Source organism: Rousettus aegyptiacus, unplaced genomic scaffold (assembly GCF_014176215.1).
Source record: "Rousettus aegyptiacus isolate mRouAeg1 unplaced genomic scaffold, mRouAeg1.p scaffold_m13_p_4, whole genome shotgun sequence".
NCBI lineage: Eukaryota > Metazoa > Chordata > Mammalia > Chiroptera > Pteropodidae > Rousettus > Rousettus aegyptiacus.
The window spans coordinates 140,588,496-140,596,920 of record NW_023416307.1 but is presented as its reverse complement, the minus strand read 5'-3'; the positions used below and the strand labels follow the sequence as shown (position 1 = coordinate 140,596,920).

Below are 8,425 nucleotides of genomic sequence, written 5' to 3'. Positions count from 1 at the left end.
ATAGAACATTTATTATGTGCAGGGCATTGTGCTAGGGGCTGGAGTTCAACTGTGTATCAGTCATAGTCCCTGCACCAAATGAATAGCTAATTTTCTTAGAAAAATAAGAAATGCTAAAATTTTTCTCATAAAGGTGAAGAGTGATTGAGCCCCTTGTGGAAGTCACAATTTGCTATGAGTGTTTAGCGAAAGGATTCCAAGTGGTGAAAACATACAGATGACCAGATTTAATCTGGGAGATGCAATGAGTAGGTAGCCCTTCATGAACCATTTTCCTCTTAGGATCATAGAATGCTCGTGTTAGAAGGGACATTTCAGATCATTTAATCTCAGTCACTTGGGAAATCAGGAGAAAAGCTCAGAAAACAAAATATTTCTTCCAAGAATGTATATTTAGTATTTGAGCCAAGACTTATTAGGATTTTGACACTTAGTCCTGGGCTCTTTATTTTACATGATGTGGTCCCCAATTACCAAGTACCATCTCATCACTTCTCGGCCTTTTGGCTAAGATCGAGTGTAGTATCTGTCTTTATCAGTTTAATATATGATACGTCCTCTATCCAAGTACCGTCTCTAAACTTAGTACCTACCATCTTCACCTCGATCAGCTTTCCAGGTCAGATGAGATCCCGAAAATGAGGTCTATGTGTGTGCCTGAATTTTATTCAAAGACACGTAACCTTACCTGTTTTTTATGACTTGTCAGCAATAATCAGTCACAGCTCAGTAACTGCCCCTGCCGGCTCTTTAAAATCCAAGGATAAATATGTTCAGTCCCAACCTCATGTTTATTATGTACATCACTTTCCTTTCCCACAGTTTTTATCTACATGCCCAGTATGCTTTGGGCTAGTAATGCATTCTCCTCTCTAATGTTTTAAATATAATTATGCAAGAACACTGATGAAAAGTAGCAAAAATTTTAAGATAGTACTTCCACAGGGTTCTTACCTAACCTTTGCAGAGTGCTCTATGCTTGCAGAACACTTACATGCTAATTAACTCTTCTTCACCAGCCCTCGTGGAAGGGTGCCAGGCTGTTTATTTCTAGGCCTTAAGTGATAGACTTTGATAATAATGACCATTTAGGACTGGAAGGGACTTTAAGAGATCACAGAAGTGTGTGTTCAGAAAAGCCTGCATTAAAACTATTCTGAACTCTTTCTCCCAGCTTCTAATATTCATTTCTGTCTTCCTATTCTCTTCTCCTAAATTCTCTAGGAGCTACTAGTGCCAACTGCTGCCTTTAGCCCCTTCTTGTCAGGCAGAAATTTGAGGTATTACCTCCTTGCATTTTAACTTTGGCTTCTCAAATCTATCATTTGAGAGTCAACACCTCCAATGGTCAAGTTATGAGCCCCGTGGAAAATTACCATGACCTGGGTTCAACAGAGCTCTTAGAATTTGTGTTCTGTAAATTTACTTTGTAGTATTTTAGATTTTAAAAGAAGTCATAGAAAAGAAATGGGGGAAAAAAGAGAAGGACTTACATTTATGGCTTACCAGTTATGTGCCATTCATTTTCTAGATACTTTATACACCTAATATCCTTCAATCAACATAATAGCCAATCAAGATAGATATTTTTGTCCCTATTTTTAGGAGCAAGAAAATGAAGGTTGAAGAAATTCAGTAACCCACCTCAGTACTCAAGTGGTAAGCTATGGTTTAAAGCAGAATTGGGTTAACACAGAGGTCAGAGTTCTTTGTTTTACAACATTCCTGAGAGCTTTGTTAGCACTTGGGGTTGGAAGTTGTAGAGAACCTTTTATTGTTGCCTTCCCAGCATTCAGTTCCCCTTAAGCCTCTGTTTGCAGTCCACATGCTATGGCTGAGGCTGCTTTTCCTATTTCCTGCTCCCAAGGTAAAGATATAGGCATATGTCTGAGAGATAGATAATCAGAGCAACTTACTTCCCTAACTATGGAGACTAGGTCAGAGATTAAGAAGTGATTCACTCTGGGCTGAGAGCCCATGGTAGATAAAGTAATGCCCCCGCCCCCCCACCAAGATGTCTACACTCTAATTCCTGAAACCTGTGAATATGTTACCTTACTTGGCCAAAGGGACTTTGTAGGTATGATTAAATTAAATATCCTGAGATGAGGAGATTATCTTGGATTATTTGAGTGGGCCCAAAGTAATCATGAGAGTCCTTATAAAAGGAACGCAAGAGAATCAGAGTCAGAGATTATTAGTTTGGTTCTCTAGAGAAACAAATATATATAAACTATACCTATATAGAAAAATAACTATATATATATAAACTACATATATATATGTAGAAAAATGTATAAATTCTATATAGAAATATATATAAACTATACATATAGAAATATATAATAATTATAAATTTTTCATAGAAACGAATATATATGAAGTATATATGTAGTAAAAGAGATTTATTATAAAGCATTGGCTTATGTGATTATGGAGATTGAGTTCTGAGATCTGTAGTCAGAAGCTGGAGACCCAGGAGATCCTGTGATGTAGATCCAGTTCTAGTCTGAAGGTCTGAGAACCAGAGAAGCCCTCGGTGAAGGTCCAAAAGCTGTGGCTTGAGACCCAAGAAGAGCCCAGGTGTCAGTTTGAGTCCAAAGGCAGGAAAAGATCATGTCCAAGCTCAAAACAGTCAGACAGGAGGAGGTCCCTCAAACTGAAAGGAAAGTCAGGCGCTATATTCTATTCAAGCCTTGGGCGGATAAGGGCCCCTCACAATGGAGAGGGCCATCTGCTTTACTCAGCCTGTGGTTGGATATGTTCATCTCACCCCCAAAAGAACCCCACAGCCATACCTGGAATAATGTTTGACCCAATATCTGGGTACCCTGTCGTCCAATCAAGCTGACATATAAAATTAACCATCACATAGAGAGTGGTATAGGGCAAATTAATTGAGGCTCTTCATGCAGTACAGCTACTACAGGAGATAATAGCTTCCCAACTTTGCTGGTCTCTGATGGTTTGTCCTTAACCTCTTTTAAAGTCTGTTCAAGCCATCTGAGATGAGTGCTGTTTCCTCTCAGGACTCTGATTGATATATTTGGTAGTCTAAAATGATAGTACAACTTAAAAAGAATTCCCCCTCCTCTAGATTAAAATGTTACTATCGCCAGCATGATCTACCATGTGATTCTTTACTACTTAACCTTGATGTATTAAGTTGTGAGAATTTTATTTTCTGACCTTGATCCTAGACCTAACCAGTAATAGAAATGGATAGAAAGCATATGGCAAAGCTGCCAAGGAATGAAAATCATGTCATCTCTTTGGGACTTCAGACTCCCATTTCTTAAATGAGGAAATTCAACTGGGGGATCTCTCAGGTCACCTGCTTTACCAGAGTCAAGACCCCTTTCAGAGCCACCTATGTAGAAACTACTAAAAATGTGGCCAAAACTCTCATGCCTTGCTGACACTTTTTGAGATGAAGGAGGAATCTCTAGGCGAATTGCTTATGAATTGTTTTTAACTCAAAAATGCTATGTAAATAACTACTTTGGGTAAGACACTAGGAAAATACTGAAATAAAAAGACTTTAGTCCTGTCTTCTGAAAACTTACAATATGTTTGGGGAGCAAACAATTAAATAAGAATTAAATCTAGCGTCATAGTAAAGGAAAGAATATAGGATGGGAGGAACACCTAACTCAGATTTAAACTGACGAGATGTTGTCTTAGAGGTGATAATACCTAGATTGATTCTCGAAATGGAAGTAGATGATGACAGGCATGGAGACAGGCATGGAATGAGACAGAGAAGAAAAGGAACTGTGGTATGTTAAATTATTGTTCAAAATATTCAATTTTTCTCCCATCCCTACCTCTATGGGTAGAAAATGGGTCCCTTCCCCTTGATTGTATATTGCGTTGGCCAGTGGAACATGGGCAGAAATGACAATGTGACAGTTCAGAGCCTAGGCCTAGAGAGGCATCACATAGTTCCACTTGCCCTTTCTTTTCTTCTGTCAATATAAGAATCCACCCAGCGAGTATGATGGTCTAAGGAAGATGAACAGCATTAACTGTAGGCCAATCAACCATGAAGAGCCAGGTCCCCTAGACCCACAGCTTGAAGCAGAGCTGTCCAGCCAATCAAATTTATATCAACTGACCCATAGTCAACCTGCAAATGCATGAATGAACCCAGATAAGAACAGCAAAACTGTCTTAGCCAATTTGTAGTTGTGTAAGAAATATAAAGTTATCTTTGGAAGTTATTGAGATTTTTTGGTTGTGATGCAGCATTGTTATGGTAAGAGCCGACTGATATAGGAACTTTCTTTGTTTTTTAGTGCATTCTAGGCAGAGAGTATGAGGGAAGAGAACATGTAAAAATCTACATCGAAAGGGAGCATGGCCAATATGTTAGTTTCTTAGGGCTGCCCTACCAAATTACCACGACCGGGTGGCTTAAAATAGATTTATTCTCTAACAGTTCTGAAGTCCAGAAGGTCCAAAATCAGGATGTCATGGCAGGGCTATCTAGGGAAAAATCCTTCTTGGTAAATTCTGGCTTCTAGTAGTAGTTCTTGGCATTCTTTACCTATGGCAGCATAACTTCAAACTCTACCTTCGTCTTCGGGCGGGCTTCTTCTCCATGTTTCTGTGTCTTAAATCTCCCTTTTTCTTCTCTCATAAAGACACTAGTTATTTGATTTAGGGCCAACCTTAAATCCAAGATTATTTCACTCTGGAACCCTTAATCGAGTTATATCTACAGACTTTAGTTCCAAATAAGGTCACATTTACAAGTACCAGAGTTTAATACTTGGACATATTTTTTTTAGGGACACTACTCAACCTACCACTGCCAATATGAGAAACTGAAAACAGTTCATCAGCTTGGGACTCAATACTTCATCTATTAAACAGAGACATTTAATATAACAGCAACCTACCTCATAAAGTTATTGGGAGGATTAAAGAGTTTATTATATAGAAAACACTGAAAACAGCATCTGATGCGCAGCAAGTAGTCAGTAAGCATCAGCCATCATCTAAGTTGGGTAATTACCAATACCTTATCAACTTCATAGAATTATGTAAAAATACAATAAGATACTAGTTGGCAAAGTATTTTTTAAAAAGTGTTTTTAAAGTATCAAAACAATTTAAAATGTTACTACTTCTGAAAATTTTTCATGCATATGTATTTTAATAAAGACAATGACATGGTGAGTTCTACATGGGGAAACATGGTAAGTAAATCTTTTCATAGAGCGAAGAAGACCTCCGTGTGATTTTTTTCTTCCATGAATCAGACTTTATAGAAATCAGTAGCCTAAAATACGAGCACATCTGTTCGGTTTGCTGTTCATGAAACATGCCAGAAAATCGACTTAAAAGTGAAACTTTTGATTAAAATAACAAGATTGAGACAAGAGCACAAGCTAGTATTTTTCTTGGCTGGAATCCTCGGGAACCCTGACAACTCCCACATAAATGTACCATTGTCAGATTTTTTTAAAAAAAAATGTAAATGCTTATTTATCTTCTTTTGGGGATGTCTTTTGTGCAGAGTATGGTTTTTGAAAACATTTAGAGCTCTCCTACTCTTTTTTAGTAACCTTCTCAAGGGCTGGTAAATGTTCTTTTTGCTAAACAGTGGGAGGAAATGACTGATATCATCTTTCAAAATATGAACATTAGGCTTTCCTGATGAAAAACGAACTTAATAAAACTCAGAGTAAAGTTTCTGTTTCTTGTTTCACTTGTGGGCTTAAAAGTATTTATTAAGGACCTACGATGTGCCAGGCCCTATGCCAACAGCTGGGGCTGAAATTTAAATAAGGTATTGTCTTTACTCTCAAGACGGTTAAGTTAGGAGACAGATGAGAAAGCCAGAAAACACAGAATTGTATAATGAACATCTTAATGGTTCTATTAAGAGAGAGATATAGGAACAGAAGGTCGGGAATCCTGATAAAGGGAAGGAGTGGGGGAATGAAATCTGCCAGAGGAGAATGTTGCAGACATTGAACTCTGAAGGAAAAGGAGTCAGAGTCTCGTCATGGAAGGGGGCAGGGATTTCAGAAAGAAGGATTGCATGCACATATGTGCAGGTGGGACATCCATCGAGGCCTCTCCCTCTTTCCTTTACTCTCCTGCCATTGCCCCTTCTCTTTATCAGCTTTTAAACTAGGTGTTTTCCCCCTCTTCTCACTATACTGATCACGCAATGTAGTCATTCCAGACAGCTATTAAAGCAGGGAAAATAAGAATGCAGTGACCATTATGTACAGGAGCCACTGTATACAACGAGTCTTGATACGAAGTTGCCCCTGACCACCTTGGCGCAGCCTACAGTAGATCTATGAACCAGGTAGACAGAAAGAGACCAGTGCAATCAGATACAAGCTACAGCTACAGTAATCTCTGCCTGGAAGGGCTAATGAAGGCTTCCCAGAGAGAGTAATTCTGGAAAAGGAAGTCTCCCCTTTTCTTTAGTTCAACACTGAGCATTGCATAATTGCATCCAATTTCCTGTGGCTCAAAGGTAAGCGTCAACTGAATCACCCAGTGTGAGGCACCCGAAAGCAAAATGGGCTTCCTTTGGCTTCTTCTCTAGAGGGTAGGAGGGGAAATCCTGTGAGAAGCCAGGTACCATCCAACACTGCTGTGAGGGAGAGAAAGTAGAAAGGAAAATGCTAAGGAATTGCTCACATATCGATCAATTTTAATTTTTTTCTTTTTTTTTTTTTTTTTTTAGCAATAAAACTCTCTCATAGTTTAAATTCCAAGGGAGAATACAGACAGCGTAAAGGTTGTGGTGAGAAGTTAGATTACAGACAGAGGTACCCCAACATTGAACAATGCAGTTGTAGGATGGAACAAGTTCTCTGGGTTACTGAAGGTGAAGGCAGAATGTTCCCCTAGCCCTGCAAACAAAACATTTGGGCACTTGTGTTTCATAGTCATTCCTGTTCCCTAACACTGTAGATAATCCTTTCTAAAGGTGAGGCACCACTATCTTAGCAATAGTAAATTTAGGTGCTAGTTTCTTTCCTGCTACATTTTGTGTGTGTGTGTGTGTTTCTTTGATTTTTAGGCATTGTTATGTAGGGCTGTATACGTTTCCAGGATGTAAAGTTCTCTGCAAACTTTCTTGAATCCCGGTTTTGTCCCCTGCAGTGTCTGCACAACCTTGTAAATTAATTTTTATGAGACTTATGTTCTTCATCTGTAATTTAGGGGAAATAATAATAACATCTCAAGGAGTTTCCTTAAGATTAAATGAGAAAATCTTTCTACAGTGGTTGCATACTGATTATGTGGCAGAGATGGCTCAGTGATCATTCATGGTTTATGCTCTTCCTATAGTAATTGATGGAAAATGATTATCCATTTGGGACTATTTTTTTCCAGCTCCCTTAGAGCTAGAGAGGTTGTTATGACCAGTTCTGGCTAATGTAAGTGGTTCATCCATCTTTGGTCCTAAGCAATTAAACACACCTGTATATGTACCTTCCTCACACTTTCTTCATTTGATCTTCGACTGGTCATGCCGAAGGAAACTTGGAGCTTCAAAATAGAAGTAAATGTGTACTTGAGTCAACTCTCACATGATAGTTACTAAAAAAAAAAAAAAAAAAACATCACCCACAGGGACTTTTTTAGAAGTGACAAGAAAAAAAAATTCATTGTTCTAAATCACTGAGATTTTCAGGTTATTTGCTACAAAGTTAGCATACCCCGATTAATGAATAAGTTATTATTCTACAGGTGAATCACTAACATCATTTCAAATTTTTCTTTACATGCCACCTCTACCACGTAGGTGATAGGATTTAACATAATTTAGTGGTAAAAAGAGCACCAACAGCTTTTTTTACTAAGTAAACAGAAAGGTGTCTCAGAATGCTAATTTTTGTGAGGGCAGAAATCATGTTTATCTCTCTCTCTCTCTCTTTTTTTTTTTTTTTTGCCATTTTACTAGAGCCTCGTATAATGTAGGTGCTTAATAAATATTTATTAATTGAATGATGTACCAGTCAGGTAATGTAACTACTAAATTACGAATGTACCTAAGATTTTAGTGGCCGACTATATTAGAACTTTATTTTTTGCTTATATATCAGTTCGGTGTGGTTCTTTGGTGGGCTACTTACCATTTGGAGATTTGTGAAAGTAGGATTATTCCACATTCTGGCTTTAGCCCCTCATTGAGTCTTAGAGTCCTCGGCTGCATCATTTTCATATAATAAATAAACATGAGAAAGGATTTTATTTCCCTGGCCTGGAAATGATACATCTTGTTTCTACCATATTCTATTGGCCGAAACTCAGTCACATGACCCTTAAGCCCCAGAGGAAGTTGAGAAATGTAGTCCAACTGTATAACCAAGAGGAATGTATTAGTATCCTATTGCTGCTCTAACAAATTCCCACACATTTAGTAGATTAAAACAGCATAACTTTA

The 8,425-nt window shown here is 38.1% G+C and overlaps 1 pseudogene; it reads left to right on the top strand.

The window, feature by feature from the left end:
* Positions 1-487: 487 nt before the first annotated feature.
* On the top strand, positions 488-598 carry LOC118602283 (annotated as a pseudogene).
* The last annotated feature ends 7,827 nt before the right edge of the window (positions 599-8,425 follow it).